The sequence below is a fragment of the Danaus plexippus genome (genome assembly GCF_018135715.1).
Source record: "Danaus plexippus chromosome 13 unlocalized genomic scaffold, MEX_DaPlex mxdp_15, whole genome shotgun sequence".
Classification (NCBI taxonomy): domain Eukaryota; kingdom Metazoa; phylum Arthropoda; class Insecta; order Lepidoptera; family Nymphalidae; genus Danaus; species Danaus plexippus.
In genome coordinates, this window is record NW_026869849.1 from 1,180,299 (window position 1) to 1,197,083 (window position 16,785).

The 16,785-nt window shown below is 29.5% G+C and overlaps 1 protein-coding gene and 1 non-coding gene across 3 annotated transcripts in view; one reads left to right on the plus strand and one right to left on the minus strand.

The window, feature by feature from the left end:
- Positions 1-12,897: 12,897 nt before the first annotated feature.
- Positions 12,898-16,785, plus strand: part of LOC116770040 (atrial natriuretic peptide receptor 1-like) — a 33,634-nt gene continuing 29,746 nt past the window's right edge. For both annotated transcript variants that reach the window (XM_061527875.1, XM_061527877.1), the window contains exon 1: positions 12,898-13,080. The gene's annotated coding sequence lies outside the window, so the exon portion shown is untranslated. The remainder of the gene's footprint in view (positions 13,081-16,785) is intronic.
- Positions 15,810-15,883, minus strand: Trnai-aau (transfer RNA isoleucine (anticodon AAU)). Its single transcript has one exon. It is a non-coding gene; the product is annotated as a tRNA-Ile (tRNA).

The following is a 16,785-nucleotide window of genomic DNA, read 5'->3' on the forward strand; positions in this document are numbered from 1 at the left end:
TTGTTATTTAAATTTGGAATTACTTTTTTTTCTTTTGTTTCTCCTATACATATATTTTAGGGACATAAAGGTAAGTCTGAATGTAAATCAGGTAGATCCGTGGGATAATCCAGGTCAACTTTTAAAATGTAACGATATGTAGATGTATCCGAAACTTCTAAATTTGTTTCTGGGCTCACCCACTCAAAACCACCTTCACGTAGATATCGTGACATAGACCAGCCGTAAAGATTGTTCGCATCGAAATAAAACAAATAAGATTCCAGTTTCTTTTCATCAAAGCCATCTAAAAATATATTATTAGCCTTTGCATGTCGTTTACAACATTGTGATATGCCACCTCTTATGTCTGCCTTAATAAAAGCAATTTGGTCAATAACAGTTAGTAACTCATTTTTTTTTATTTTAAGTTTTTTTTAAGATTGCATCCCAACTTAACCCTGGTGCTGTTTAGTAATGGGCAGGACCTAAATCCTAAGTTTTAAGACAGAGGTCACGAAAATTTTAAAAAATATCAAATTATGTTTCTCTTTTTTTGTAATCTCATTCAATTTAACCTGAAAAGAAACGCCTTGAAAATTAAGTTTATATGAATGAACACTATACGATGAAGGTCAATCTGAGTTTTTACTGACTGGGTATAGGGCTGAGAACAATGCCCATTTGAAACATAAAACATCAGAATTTTTCACATTTATCACAGCTTTTTTATCTTTAATATCTTTTGGTAAATCAATATATGAAGTTCCTCGAAAGGGATTGTATTTATTAATATTTAATTCTATAAAATTGATTTGGGTTAGACTCCATCCGCTATCTTTTTTTTCGAAATTACTTAATTTTTCGACTAATGTGTCACGCAAGGATAACAATAAAATATTTAAATCATCACTTAGAGAAATAGAGAAATTACAAGTTTGGAAATCAAAAGTTTTTTTTAATATTTTTTGTTTCTTGAATAAGATAACGTTTAAAACAAAATTAATCTTAATACTAGAGTGCTACTTAATCACATCATTGATCAATAATAATTAATATATCGCTTTTAATTGATTCAATAAATAGTTCCGGTGTTTGGAAAACTAAACCCAACTGCACTTAACTTTTTACTTTGTATGATATTATGCGTTTTTCAAAAGCACATTCTACTACAATTACGTTATCTAGAGAACAGTGAGATTTTAAAATATTATTTCTATGTACATTGCTCTTAGTATGATTAGCAAAATATCTTTTACTAACTAGGATCTTACAACTATGTGCAGTACAACAAAAAAAGGTATAACGGGTTTCTAGCACCCATTAAGATCTAGAAAAATGTCCTGCAAAGCGTATATCTAACTATCATAGTTTAGTCAACAATATCAGCTTTTGTGTTCAAAAAATTATTAAATCGTTTGAAGAAAGAAACAATGTTGAATGTGTATCGTAATATTAATCCTTATCAAAATTAGGTATTACGTTATTAAGAGTACTTATGCAAAAGCAGAATTATGGCTGTATCAGAAGATCAAGGAATAGTATCCCTTACTAAAATTATAAATGCGAAAATAGCTCTGTCTGTCTGTTACACATAAACCGTTGTATAGAGATGGAACTCTGAAAAGGCATAGGCTACATTTTATTAAGATTTTTCTATATATATATATATTTCTATATCCCAAATCCCGAATCCCGATCCCAAAATTGCACGGGTGGAACCAAGAAGTGCAGTTCGCATTCATTCATTCGTGTAGACGCGGATGGCATCCCGGGCAAAAGCTACTTTATAAAATATTTGGGTTAAATATATATATGTATTGAGGAGTATTAATTATTTATTTAAATAAATATTTATTTTTTCAAAGAAAACAGTTGTATTACCTACATACATTACAATGAACAGAATAAAATATCTTAAAACTAATCTTAATTAATGTTTTGCATTGAATTAAACACAGTCGTAAACAACGATCACATTGACTTTACTTCAATCAATCAATCAATCAGCAATCCTCTGTTCTACAAATTTCTTGCAGGGTATTTTGCGATTGGCGATCATTAAGAAATCAAGAGAATTTGAAACATGTAACGATATTAATCAAACATTTAGTATACAAAACCAGTCCCAAGTGAGGTACCATTGGGTAGTCCTGAAATCATATAGAAGTAATCAGAACAAGAACTATCAACTTTAACAGGTTGCTGTCTATTAGATATCTTAGACTTCAACCCGCGATAGAGGTCGCCCTGAATCCCTAAACAGTGCAATTTGTGCAAATGGAGTAAATGGTCTACACGATTGTAGTTTTTTCCTAATTGGTATGGACTAAGTGACTCTGGGCTCTTGAAGTCACATAAATAGATGAATTGGATAATATTGACCGATTATTCATAATAACGTGTTGCAGTTGGGAATATTAATTTCTCTAAAAGTTTATTCAGAATATTTAAAACAAATAAGTTATAAAAATTATAATTCTAGTCCTTGAAGATGAAAAAACCCGTTATTAAATTTGTTTAAAAACAAATTTATAAACATATATCTATTTATAATAGAAAAATAAAATTATTTTATAAAAAAGTATTTTAATAAAAATACAAAATACATATTTTGATAATAATTGGTGACTCAATAAAGTGCCTTAATTATTATGTAACTGGTTTTAATACTACATAGTTGAAAGAGTTCATCTCTTTCACTGCCGGTCACAAAGTTTAGGAGGTGGCCAGCATTGGCTTAAGGGTTGTATAAAAAATTTTACAATGTTTAAATATAGATTTTTCAATAAAGGCCTGTTTTTAAAAGAATGTTTGTCTGCTTCAGTTCTTTTTATTTGGTCTAAACAACTTTGGCACTTTTATTCTTTGTCGTTTTGACAAAGTGGTTTAGGCTTGGGGTGCCAAATATTTTGAATATAAATCCCGGTTGACCTAAATTATAATAAAATGGTACCAGGATTAGGAACTATTCCACCTACTTTTGAACTGAAATCCTTTTCGCTTTGGGTGAATTACAATCAATTTTGTTAAGCACAAACAAAGGAAAAAAGAATATAGAACATTGAAAATGTATAGGTAATTCCAAGGGAATAATTGCGAATGAAATGTCTAAAGTAATTATGTTTATATAAAATAAAGGTTACAAAAAAACTGTATAAGTAAATAGCATCAGATTATTAAATCTAATTAATCTTGGTAGACTTTTCACGCAAAGTTACCAAGTTTGATGTAAAGCAAAAATCGAGTCTAAAACGTGATGAATTCATGTTTGTTGTTGGAACTCAATAAATTGTGAGATGTTATACTAGAGAATTAGAAAATTTTTACATAGTATAGCGTAAATTTTCTTGTATTATTTTGAAATAAAAATGTAGTTATTATATTTTGGTTTACAGAAATATGTCAGGTGACAACGAGAGTCACCTTGAGTTATTTATTGGTGTATGGCCAACATTGGCTGCCAGAAAAACTGGATAGTAAATTATGGTACTAGTAGTATTTTTATGTCTTTTTAAACTAATGCGAATGTGAACTAACCAGTGGATCTAGTCAGTTTGTCGTATTTCAGATAGCCCACGCTGAGCTGTCTCAGTTGTTGCAGCAACAGGTCTTTGTACAGCAAAACTAAAACTTCTAGACTAAGGAAATGTTTTTTTAGGAGAGAGAATAAAGCAGGAACCAAGCTTTCGATTGTCTATTTTTGTATAGGTAGGTAAGGTAGGAGCTCTTATAATTATTGATGGCTTAACCCTTTAGACCAACGATAATTACTCGTTTATCGTCGTTACTCACGTCGTCACTCACGTCGGTTAGGTTCTCATCTACCTTAAAATTTTTTACATTATTATTGTACTATCATCTGATATAATCATCTCGTTTGTGATTTCTTCCTAAAAAACACGGAAGTGTACAACATAGTCTATCAAGTTAGCAGGACAAACATTGTCATTATCTGTTACACATTAAATTACAATCTGATGCGGTGAAAAAAAATGTTTCTGTAATACTTGTTACCTAGATTGTTTATTTGAATGCTAATATAAATTAAGGTGTGAGCGTTTCATACATTAATTTTATTTTTATTATCTTAAAGGGTGACAAAAAAGAATGTTCAAACCAGTCGTCCTTTAATATAACCTTTGGAAATCCAAATGCTTAATTCTATACGAACTCTGTGCTCAGGAGCTAAAGAAATATGGGAAGGAATCGTGGGATTGGATTAACAATAATGATTTATATCAGTTTCCATAACCAGAAAAACAATCGCAGCTGTTACTTCACACGAATAATTCGTGAGAAGAGGCAACGTCCGCAGACGAGTCGGGCTCACTACGGTTACATTTTGTTGCTGTTGTTTAAAATCGTTATTCGAACTTTTATTGTATATTAAGCCAAATTTTAATTTATCTAATAAAATAATATAACTAGTACACCTTCATCGGAAGTAATATGTTATTGTTACTGACTAATATTCTTTACCATAAACTAGCAGACCCAACAGATGTCGTTCTATTATATCAGAGATTTAATCCCGACCAGGGGGCCAGGTAGGGGGGAGGGGGGGGGTATAACTGATACCTAGTTTTTACGAACTGATTCCAAATATGAAGTCCTTGCTTCCGACCAATATAACTAATACTTAAAATTATTCGATCTTCATATAAGAAAGGTATTGAAGTTGTGAATCAGTCTGAACAACTGACTAACGGTTGTCAAACAACTGGTAACTATTTCAAAGATTATATATACATATAGCAAAAATTTTATGATAGAGGTACTCGTAAGGGTTTTAGAATAGTTTATAAGTGACTGTATAATTTTATAGATTTTTATAAATGTATGAATCTTCTAGAAAGTATAAAAAGAATTATAAAAAAGATTAAACCCGTTTAGTGTTATAGAACCAGAACATAACCAGGAAAAAAGGGATGTTGTTATATATATATATATATATATATATATATATGAAATATAATTGTTTCTCTAACATTTAGCTTTAGAAACTAATCATACAATGTTAATCTCTTTTCTAAACAAAATAACAGTTACCATTTTCTTATAAAACTTTTAATATGTCATGCTATTTAATATAATCATAAACAATTCAGGTAACCGATCTCACAAATCGCCGGAAATTAATAATACTATAAATAAAACGATCCGAATATAAAACAAATATAATGTTAATGAAAATATTACTTTTATATATTATGTATGGGTTGTAAATAGATGTTTTGGTAAGAAATTTTCAATTATTTGTGATGTATATTTTGATCATAATGAATTTAATATTAAACGGTCCTTTTGTTAAGAAATGTCCGAGAATACTAACGTATTTCTGTGACGAGTGCTTGAAACTTGAAAAGAATGAGCAGTAGGTAATGCTTCACTTCCTAACCTTTTTCCTTCGCCAGCGATTTCTATATTCACAACTAAACTGAATTTAATTAGAAACAATTTGTCAAGACTTATATATTATGTTACATTATATGACATTTTCAAATGTGTACAGGCAAATATACCTACTTATTTATTATCTTCAAAAATATAATTATCATGCTCTTGAAGTGTAAACTATTTTTATTTTTCAGTCATATTTATGCGAGGAGAATTGATGGCGTATATGTATACGTATAAAACGTTCCTGTTGGAGGGAGTTTTAAAACTTTTTGCTTAATTGAATTAGAGATTCATTCGTATATTTTATTTTAAAATCTTCTTCCGAAACAAAAGTAACAAACAAACACGTCTAGAAAGGGTGAGGCCTTAATTAAAAAAACAAAAAAAAAAAACAATTCGGGCGAATAATTGACTGTATTGTACTATTTTTTTTTATATTACTGTACTAAATCATAAAAAAATATCTTTTCGTGATATTTATGTTACTCTCCGATATTATTATTTTTAAGTGAGTACATATAAATTGATATGAAAAGGTTATAGACAGGTACACTAAGATGTTTCGAGACTTATGTACATATATTTAAGAAAAAAAATCCCAGCCAAGATGTCCATGATTGAAATTTACTAGAATAATGTAAGCGTTTTCTTGAAAAGAAATGAATTCGTTAATCTACTCACATACATACATACATCTATACGACTCTAAGACTTGTTCTTTGTTCTATTGGACGGGTGGTATTGATTCAGGCTTGAGGTGAGAAGCATTAAGATTTAAAACCTTTGACGAGATAACAAAAATAATGTAACATAATAATAATAATACCAGTATCAGAAATCATAATTCTGTAGTTAGTAACGAGTATATTGCCAAGCCATAATAGACGCAATATGAGATACGATGAGGGTAACATAGGCATATTATACTTCATCGATAAGCAAGAGGGATCTGACTTTTTAATCCAATTAATCTTAGAAGTCTTTTATCACAAAGTCAAGAAGTTTGTTGTAAATCATGAATAAAATCTAAAACACGGTGAACAGGAACGATGCTTGTTGTTATAATTTTATACATTCTTCCGTCCTCTCTTTAATTAAAGTGGTTTTTATGTTACGGTGTGAGCCAATTTATTATACTAATAAAATTTTCGTTTAAAAGTTGCAACTATGATTGTCTTTGTATAAGTATATGATAAAAATTTAATATATTCATGTCAGTGTAAATTTTAAAATCTCTTAAATTACGCACAGCCTTGAAAATATTCTTTTAGGCCATCTTATATAACTAACGTAGTAGTATAAAGTATTTCTTACTGTATCTGTAAAGAAGCCAAAAAAGACATCTTGTTCTACAAATCTATATTATTTTTACAGATGTATTATCTGACCAAGAATTTTGTCAAGTTCTTAAATAAAGTAAGTCTAGAAAAATGTCACAAGCAATAACGTAAACTGTCGTTTAAACTAGCAACTGTGAGGTAAAACAGTAAAGAATTATTTGTTACAGCGTTGTAACTAACTTTATGATGGTTTTTAACTTAACTTTATTCCCGTGGGTCGGAGAATAACACTAAATCACTATTCCCTTCTAAGTTTCTTGAAATATGTTTCCACCTCTGATTTTAAGACGCAATCTCCTTTTTGACGTTTGGTTAAAATGTGTCTTAAATATTTCCAAAAATTGTTACATGTATATATGTATATAAATGTATTCATATATATATTTGAGAAAAGCTGATAAGAAAATATTTCGTGTTGTCTTTTTGTACATTTTATTATTGTTGAATATGAAACGCTTGCTGTTTTTTGTAATCCTAAGTTTAAAGATACGGGATTGCTTAGAATTGTGACTGCAGGCTACTATTTACTTTGTTAGTTATTCACGTTTCTTTTACTATTCATATTAAATGAGTTAATATGATATAATAAAGTAATCTTACCAAATGACGGAATTTAAACAGTACAGCTTACCTTCAATTTATTGATTGCATTGCGTTTATGTGGCAGTGTGTCCGTGGTGTTACCACTACATCACAAAAGGTTGAATTGGAGCAGAATTAAATAGTTATAATCGTAAACTTATTAGCATTGTATAGCTAAAAACTATAGGGTATTAATAAAAATTATAGCTTTTTAATACGCCTGCATAACTTAATAGAAAGTAGAGGAGGTGACTTGAATTTTTCACAGCGTTGCAGTCTAGGAAAGTTTTCACGTGAACACAAAGTGGATGCTTTTATTTATATCAATCTTATAATGCTTATCGTATAGCAAAATGAGAAAGAATGTAATTATACTGGTATAATTTTAAATTATTATAAGTCGGAACACAATGTACATTATGAAATAATTTCGAGCATACATTTAAATTAGAATTTAGGTCAAGCAAAATTTACTTTAAAATTTAGGTGAGAATAGAATTGTTACTATTAAATTAGAGAGAGCCAACTACAATACGCAGATGGCCACTCTAAGATAGGATTACTGTAAGTGCTTATGAACTATACTTCTCAGAAATGAATATTATAAAAGATAATTTAGATGACTGATACTATTTAATTCTAGGAAGAAACTAACCTTAAAGTATTACCGAATATAAGGAACGTTTGTGCTTGTCAACATTGAAATATTAGAAGAAACTTCTTTTTAAATACTATATAATCGATCCATATAATAAAGATTTCAATAGCATGTGCTGTAATATTCGGTCCCGAATTAGATTCGTGACATTAAATTTGTATTTAAATATGTGTGGTTCTGGTTGCAGGTTACTACGTCTTTTATGAGGGTTTAATGACGTTTATATGGAGTAGAAAGATGTGTAGAACTAATACAAGTTAAATGAGAATGAATCTGTGAATACAAGCTAGTGTGATAATAAAAAGGCAATACCTCTGATGGGTAATTGCCTTCGTAAGTCATGCACATTGAACATTCCAAGTGGAGGAATTTTATCTTCGAGGATTGCAATTCAGAAACCTTATTGGTAATCTTTAACGTTTCATCTGGGAATGGCATTAAAATAAAAGAACCAACTGTCATACCTTCGAAAAGAAAAAGAAGTAGTATAAAATCGTATAAATTTCCGGAATAATAACAAATTTACGAAACCCTATATTCATAAATGAGGGCTGTTTATATTTAAGGCTACTTATACACGAATATTTTGAACGATTTTGAAATACATAAATAATTAATTTACATAATGAAATTCTGCAATAACAATTTAGCATTCATATAACCGTAGCGTTATGGTATGGAGATACCACTTGGGAGATTAAATTATATAGTTCCTATTAAGAAATGTAAATGATATCGGATTGTATTTGATAGATTTCGCAAATAAATATATAAATTTTCGGATATCGTTATCAATGGAAGACGTAGTTGTTAAAGATTTCTTACAAAACAAAATAAATATTTTTTTCTAAATTCATCCGGATTTTAAAGAACCTTTGAAATTCAAAACATTATTATTTTTTACTGCGTTTTACACACAAAGCTAGCAGATAACAAAAATAAGGATCTTATTTTAGCTTCATATGAGTTTATGTGCTCTGGAGTCTTATTTGTTTATTTATTTCTATTCCAAAAACATATAAAGGTGGCCTTTTATCCTCTTAAAGTTACGTTAAATATACTGAAATGCGTTTCATAGATTTCGATATCTTTGTCGATCGTGTATATAAAAACATTTGTACGGTATAATGTACATTGTTTTATTATTGTCAGAAGCAAACATATTTTGCAGCTTGCTTAAAAGGATTACATAAATATAATTTAAATTAGAATTTCACTCATTGTATTTTCTCGTTGACCACTTATATTTTACTGTTTGTGATGGTAGACAGCTGCTACAATTCTAGTCTATTGTTAAAACTCTACAAAAATATTAACATAGTTTTAACAATGAAAATTTGGGTCACAGCTGAGTTCCGGCTCAAGAAAGAAGTTTTTAAAATAAAAATAAAATTATTGTATTAATTACAGACTACAATTTTAACAGAACAAGTCAGCAAGATATCAAAATTAAATAATCTTCAAGGGGCGAATTAAATTTCTGCAATGTCTGCAAATTCTTTTCTGTGTTGTTCACTCGGTTGTTTTGTTTGTGATTTTTTTTTGTTTTTATAAATGGGGTATCACAGATTTTCTCGCTATAATGCCTTCTTTAGGATAATTTTTACATATTTCAGTTTGTAACAAAACCGAATTATATCATAAAGTTTAGGCTTTAAAAATGATATCGGATATATTTTGATAAATCTGTTGATTTCCTTTTACAAAATTAAAAAAGCATTTAATTTTTGTTTTAGAAACCGATGTGATAAAAAGAGCAGTTATGAGATATTTTTATAAACTGACTTATATTTTTAAATATGTATTGATTCTTATTTTTTTAACTAATTTTATTGCAAAATTGTTTATCGATCCCAATAACTTTTCGCAAGCAATGAAGTTGATGGATTACGTAGTGAGTTGCAGCGGTTCGTATGAAAACCTTTTTAGGATGTTTTATCAAGTCTCAATATCACCAACACATAAACAAGCTCAATGTTTTGGACAAGTAATGCTTGTAAATGAGACGCTGTCAAGAAAATTTGACATATATTGATTTTCTCTAAGTGTTTCTCGTTAAAAATTTCCACGGCCATAAAAAAAAATATACAAAAACACTTTATTTGGTAAACTGAAGCTGATTTTTCTGCTGAATCACACTTGCAAGAAACTGTCAATATCAGAACTACATATTCTCATCGAATTGTCTCCTTACAGTGTTGTTCCTAAAAGAGTTTCTTTTAAGTTCGACAAATAGAAGTTTGTTCAAACAAGTTTCTAAAACCTATTCAACAGCGAGTGAAATTAATCGTTCTCTGATGGCGTATCTTAGACTTCGCTATCTCACCGTATTTATGAATGAATAAACTTAGAAGGTCACATAGAGATTCCTGCAAAAAGTTAATTAATAATGATTTTGGAACATAAAGTACAAGAATATCCATTTAAATAATATTTAAAATTTTTTTACTTCGAAAATCTTGTATTGATAATAAAGTGTTAAATCTCAATATGACTATTAATTGCTGTAGAATAATAAAATTACTTAATTTTATTATTCTATAACCTAATCAATTCTGATAATTTAAGTCTACGTTTTTGCGTATTTAAAATTTGCAATATAAATATAGACTCCGTCGAATCTCCCAAGATTTGTTCAATATTTAAATATTTGATTGTTTAAAATCTTTACATTGCACTATTATATAGTTGGTTAGTTAATTCATTGCTTCTGGTTATTTACTGGACAGTTGATTTGACTCTGAAATGACTCCTTAGCTGACAAGGGTAGGCTTATATCTCGACATCTGGGAGTTCTGGGGGTGGCAGCTAGGAGGAATAAACTGCGAGAGCTACATAGCCGCAAGATACCTTAAATAAAAATAAATATAAGATTCCTTTTGTACATATTTTAAATGACATAAGGTTTATAAAATCTATGGCTGGTTAAGATTGAAGTTGTATAAATAATAATTGACAACGTAAAAAGTTGGACATAAGATAGACATTAGCTAACCCTGTTTTATGAAATATATGTATATTAATGAAAAAAGCTATCAATATCTATCTATATTCTAATTACCTAATAAGGGGTCAGGACAGACTTTTTCATATATATATTTTAACACAGAGGTCGATGAACTATAGTCAATAATCTGAAAATTAACAAAGCAATCTTTTCGTTATTGCTATAACAATTTAAATGGTTGAACGAATCGGCCATACGGTGCTTTAGTAAAACGTAAAATATATTCAGCCAACCGAAACGGCCTGTAAACTGCGGACAACACATTTATAAATCAATAAGCATTGAAATCAATTTGCCAATAAAAAACAACTATCTATTTTAAATTTTAAATTTAATAACATACTTGGACAAAGTCGTTTAGTAAAGAGAAAAACGTCTTAATTCAGTGAGACGGTTTTAATGGAACTTTTATTATATAATGGATGTTACATGTTGTAAAATATGTATTGGCTGTATAACTTCACGCTACGTTCCTCAGGGAACGTGCAGTACGAGACGAAAACGAAGTAAGTTACAAATAGCGCGCCATGATTCATAAATTTTATTAAGCCACCAAGATCTAAACGAAATACCTAAGTATTAAGTTACGAAATAAATAATGGAATGAATTATGGATTTTTGGGGACATTTTTAAATATTCTATCTTCAACAAATTGTATAATTTTAGCACGCAAACATATTTTACACGGCAGAAGGTCAGGGCGTGAATTGGACTTTATCCCCAAGCTGAAAAACAGTGGCTGCGTCTCTGGAACCTCGATTAATTTTTGGATACACTAAAAATAAGAGTAAATTCAGAATATGACATAGAACTGACAGCAAATAATGATGAATATTATAAACAATTTTGCAGTGACACTTAAATCCATTGAATAAAACGTTAATTATTTTACAATTTGCTACTCCAGAACTGTGTGTGATGCGTTGCTTACCTAGAACAATATGTTATACATATTCAGAGACATATAGGTCTATAGATATGTACTGTTCCCTTTAAAATTTCCACGTAAGTAACCATTATCAGCATCTACTAAAAACGTTTAGGAGTAAAACTTGAAATGACTGTGATGGATGGTGCATGCTTTAAAATTTTATATACTTCTTAAATACGACAGATTTGGTAAACCCCTGTGGCAATTTAAAAGCAAAGTCAAATATAAAAAGCTTGGGTCTTGTCCAACAATATTTATCATTAAAAAGGTTATATGAATGTTTCAGTTAAATGTTCCATTTCGCACATTTGGTGAAGTTACTCTGATAACGGAACATAAACCTTTATTCAGAAATCAAGATTGTATATAAATAGTTCTAGTACCAGATCGACTTAAGAAAAGTGTTTATAAATCAGTCTTACAGCCAGTAGGAACTTATTATTTTCTAGTGTAATTGCAGCTGTTTTCAGATTAAAGGAATAAAAATGATACCACGGGATAATAATCATCCTTATCATTATCAGTCTATCAAAGCCCACTGCTGAGCAAAGGCCTCTTCTCACATGGAGGAGGTCAGATCATTAATCACCACGCTTGTTCAAGACGGGTTGGCGATTTCAATCTTATAATTTGAAATTATAAGACCAGGTTTCCTCACGATGTTTTCCTTCAACGTCTGTCAGTGGTGTATAAATACTCTTAGAAAAGTACATATGACTCGGAAAAGATGACATTGCTACTTGCCAGGTTTCGAACCCACGCCCTCATGTATGAGAGGCGGGCCTTTAACCTCCAGGCCACCACGACTAAAAAGAAAGCTTGGAATCGTAAAAATAAAAGCTTGGAAACATAAAACATAATAATAAGTCAAAATGCAACCCATGTCGGAACGCTAACAATGGTAGATTTTTCGTCGAAATGTGTACGGAGAGATAAAATTCCATTTTAAATTCAGTTTGGTTGTTTACAGGAGGCGGCGGGGCGGGTTGCCGCCATTCATTCTCAGTGTTGCCGCGAACATTGCAACGGGCGCTCGTGTTCCGGAATGAATCCGTGTCGGCAATAATTATGGCGGGATTTTTATCATTATTTTCTGTGTGAACGTTGACAGCAAAATGTTAGGAATGTATTTGTTACTGCGATTGTAAATTGATTTTATGTTTAAGGATTAGAAATAAGGTGAGTAAACTATTTGTATGACAGTGTGCGAGTTCTTCCTGGGCTTATATTTTCGGTCGTGATCTTTAAATTAATTATAATAAGTGGATATTTATTTGATACAAGGATATTATTTTGATTCAGAACCGTATTTTTTGAATGGAATAGATAATTTATTGAATTCCATACACAAATTGTGATTCGTTTTAAAATTTTTGATGGACGAGAATATAGTGTAGCAGAAGGTAATTCATGAATAATTATCCGGATAATTATTCATGAATAACACAACATCCAGTTCGTGTAGTTCTGCGAAACGTATTTCATGATAGCTTCCACGTGCAATAATATGAATTTAAGATAGGTATTTCATCTATGTATATCAATTTTTCCGTGTTGCCGCTTTTCAGACCCTTAATATTTGTTACCAGCTCGTCTTCTTATAATAAATAAAATTTCCAGACTGTATTTGATCTGCGTCTCGTGTATTCTCGTTGATTCAAGTCTCTCCTAATCAAATTGTTTTCATCCGAACATGAAGGGTCTTTTTTATTTTAAGAAATATTTCAATCATAAAAATCTGTCAGTAGCAGGATTACTGGTATATAGAATATATTTATAGATATATCTTGAGCTTATCAGATAAATAACAAACAAAATAATAAAAAGAACTGACTCACATCAAAGTTCGTAACTTATATAAAAGTAAATTGAATAATAAAATAATTGTGAGATCTGTTGTTGTGAACAATTGTAGAGCCTGGCCGTAATCAATACGGTTGATCTCTAATTCGGGTTGTAGCCGCAGTGGAATCTTCATATCACAGAAGATATTTGTATAATTATTATGAAGGTGGCATTTAGTGAGCGTTCGAAGCTTATAGTTACATTTTTCTCTTCTGTAACAATTTTTTTCTTCTCAGATCCTTGTTTATTTGACAGCAACAGATGTAGAAATTGTTTGTTTTTTTTTTTTGGTGTCTTAATTACTGTATAAAACATCTAAAGGATTGTTCCTTTATACTAATAAGGGTAAATAAATTATGTTTTATTGTATTATGATTGTGAGTTCAATTTTCTGATTTTTAACTCTTTTATGGAATTATAACTTATTACAGCCACTTTGGTATGTAACATTTCCAAGGAAAACTAATAATACAATCTAAATAAATTTTCCGGGCTTATAAAATAGCATAAAAACAAACACGCCTCGAATAGAGAATCTCATTTTGGAAGACGGTTCAAGAGCTACAATTTATTATTCATAAGTATAACAACTGTGATCTCAGTTAAAGTTAAGAGGCTTTAAAGGCCTAAATTGTTTTAAGACAAATCTGTACAGGGAGACAAATTTGTGATACTTTTTTCTCAGTAGGCTGTATAGTTTGCTTATCACGAACGACTGGATCGGAATTTATAGTGATTTTTATTTAAATACAACAATCACATTGATAACATTTGTTTTGCTTAATATTAATTGTACAGTCATATTTTATAATAGTCTAAAAGAAGTGAAATTTAGACTTAAATATAATAATACGTGCGGCGTTCTGAAATTATGAAAAATATAATGTCAGAAATTTAATTTTTAAAGATAGTTACAGTTGTTTTATAAATTAAATAATAACGAATATATATTTGTAAATCTTGAATATTTAATCATATACATATATCGATAAATGAAATTATAACGAAGTAGTCACTAACAAAATTCACTTAATTAAATTAAAGTGAGCATATGAGTAAGAAATTATCGTAAGAACAAATTTTGTCTGATCGTGAAAAAAATATCTGAAGAATGCTTCAACACGCAGCAATTTTGACGCGGGATGAGTTATGATGGTGTGTCAGAATTCATTAAAAAAAATATATAATTTATAACTTATAAGCATTTATAGATATTATAATATAATTTTTAATGGACTATTTTATTTTATACATATCATGATGTTTCTAAAAAAATTCGTTTAAATTCCATATATAATCAAATTTGTAATTGGAAAATCGTTACAAATGGAATGATAAAATCTATTGAGAATATATAAATTAAAAAAATTCTGTATATAGCTGGAAACCACCAATCTATTATAATAGGCGATTAATTACTATAAATAATAATTTCACCATGTTATAAGAGGTAATTAGGAGAAATAACGACTTAAAGAATAAAGGATTGTTTAATTTCTTTTTCCACAGATTATAAATCATAGCCAACACCGCTTAGGATACTGTGGAAAAAAACTCTTACATAGATTATAATTATAAGAGACAGAACTTTAGTATTTTAAAAGTTATCTGCATACATTTAAGCTAGTAATTAGAATATCAAAATTAATGACAATTATTAAATACTGTTTGTTTTTGATTTTAATTACGAAATAATTAATTATATAAACTTGATTAAATTTGTAAAATGTTACATTTAATAATATTTTGGTGAGACATCTGAGATACTCATATTGTAGTAAAAAAAATCATTTATTCAGAATAGCTATTTCAATGTCGATGTGATGTAATGTATACAAAGTTTTTATTTACTCATTTAATGATATTATTTTCTATATAATATCGTTTGTCTTTGCTGACAGAAACCACCTTTTAAACTCAGCCTTGACCTCTTTGAGCGCTCTTTGCAGATTTTCTCTCACGACTTAGACGTGTAGGTCGGTGAAACTTCAATATTTGTATGTGAAAATAGAAAAAAAAATCTGAAAAATTAAGTTAATGTTTTTTAATAGCAAAAACGAACATGGCCCATGAGGGGATCGAACCCGCGACCTTCGCGTTATTAGCACGACGCTCTAACCAACTGAGCTAATGGGCCGTTCTGTTGCGGGTTGAAAAAGGGCATATATTTTTATTGATATATCTTTTTACTACAATTTACTTAAGACTTAAAAGCTTAGAACATTATAATAATGGACTGAAAACCTGCTCAAAGTTAAATTTTCTTGTATTTTAGAAATTTTGGAAAACGTGAATTGAAAAATAAATTATAAGACACACACGTCATTATCATACTTTACGAGAAGCATAGTATAAACATATTATGAGTATCCAAAGCTGAACACTGTTATCTTTTTCGTTTTATAATAATATAAGATAACTTTACATATCAACTTTACTTAATCTATTAAAATTTATAAAAAAATATATGATTTATTAATAAATGTATAAGAAAATTATCAAGCCCATTAAGGTTTACTTATTCATAGGCACAGTAAATATTTCTACTTATTATTCCCAGTTTAGCGGCAATTTCTACTAAAATTATAAATTCAATTAATTTTCAAATATATCTACAATCCAATCACCCGGCGACCTCTGCTTAAAAATATACTTAAAAGAAAATTAATTCAAATAATTACACGAATTCTGTTACGAAACCTATTTTTATGAACGCTCAGAAAAATGGCTTCCCCTTTCAATTAAGGTAAAAGACGTTGCGTTCGTTGAGAAATTATTAGAGCGTTTAGCTTCCGATGTTTTCTAAAGGCTATAAAAATACAATACATTAATGTAAGATATATGTCCAATGACACCTTCGTCGACTTTATAAATAGTTCCGTAGCTGTTTACCTTTACCATAAGACATGTTACATAGGTGTATGTTATATTTAAAGCAACATTTTCTTCCCATAAATATTCGAACTAATATTCAAACGAGTTAAGTGCAGTCGCCTAACGAGTTACACTTATAAAAAAAGTATAATTAGAACCTTAGTT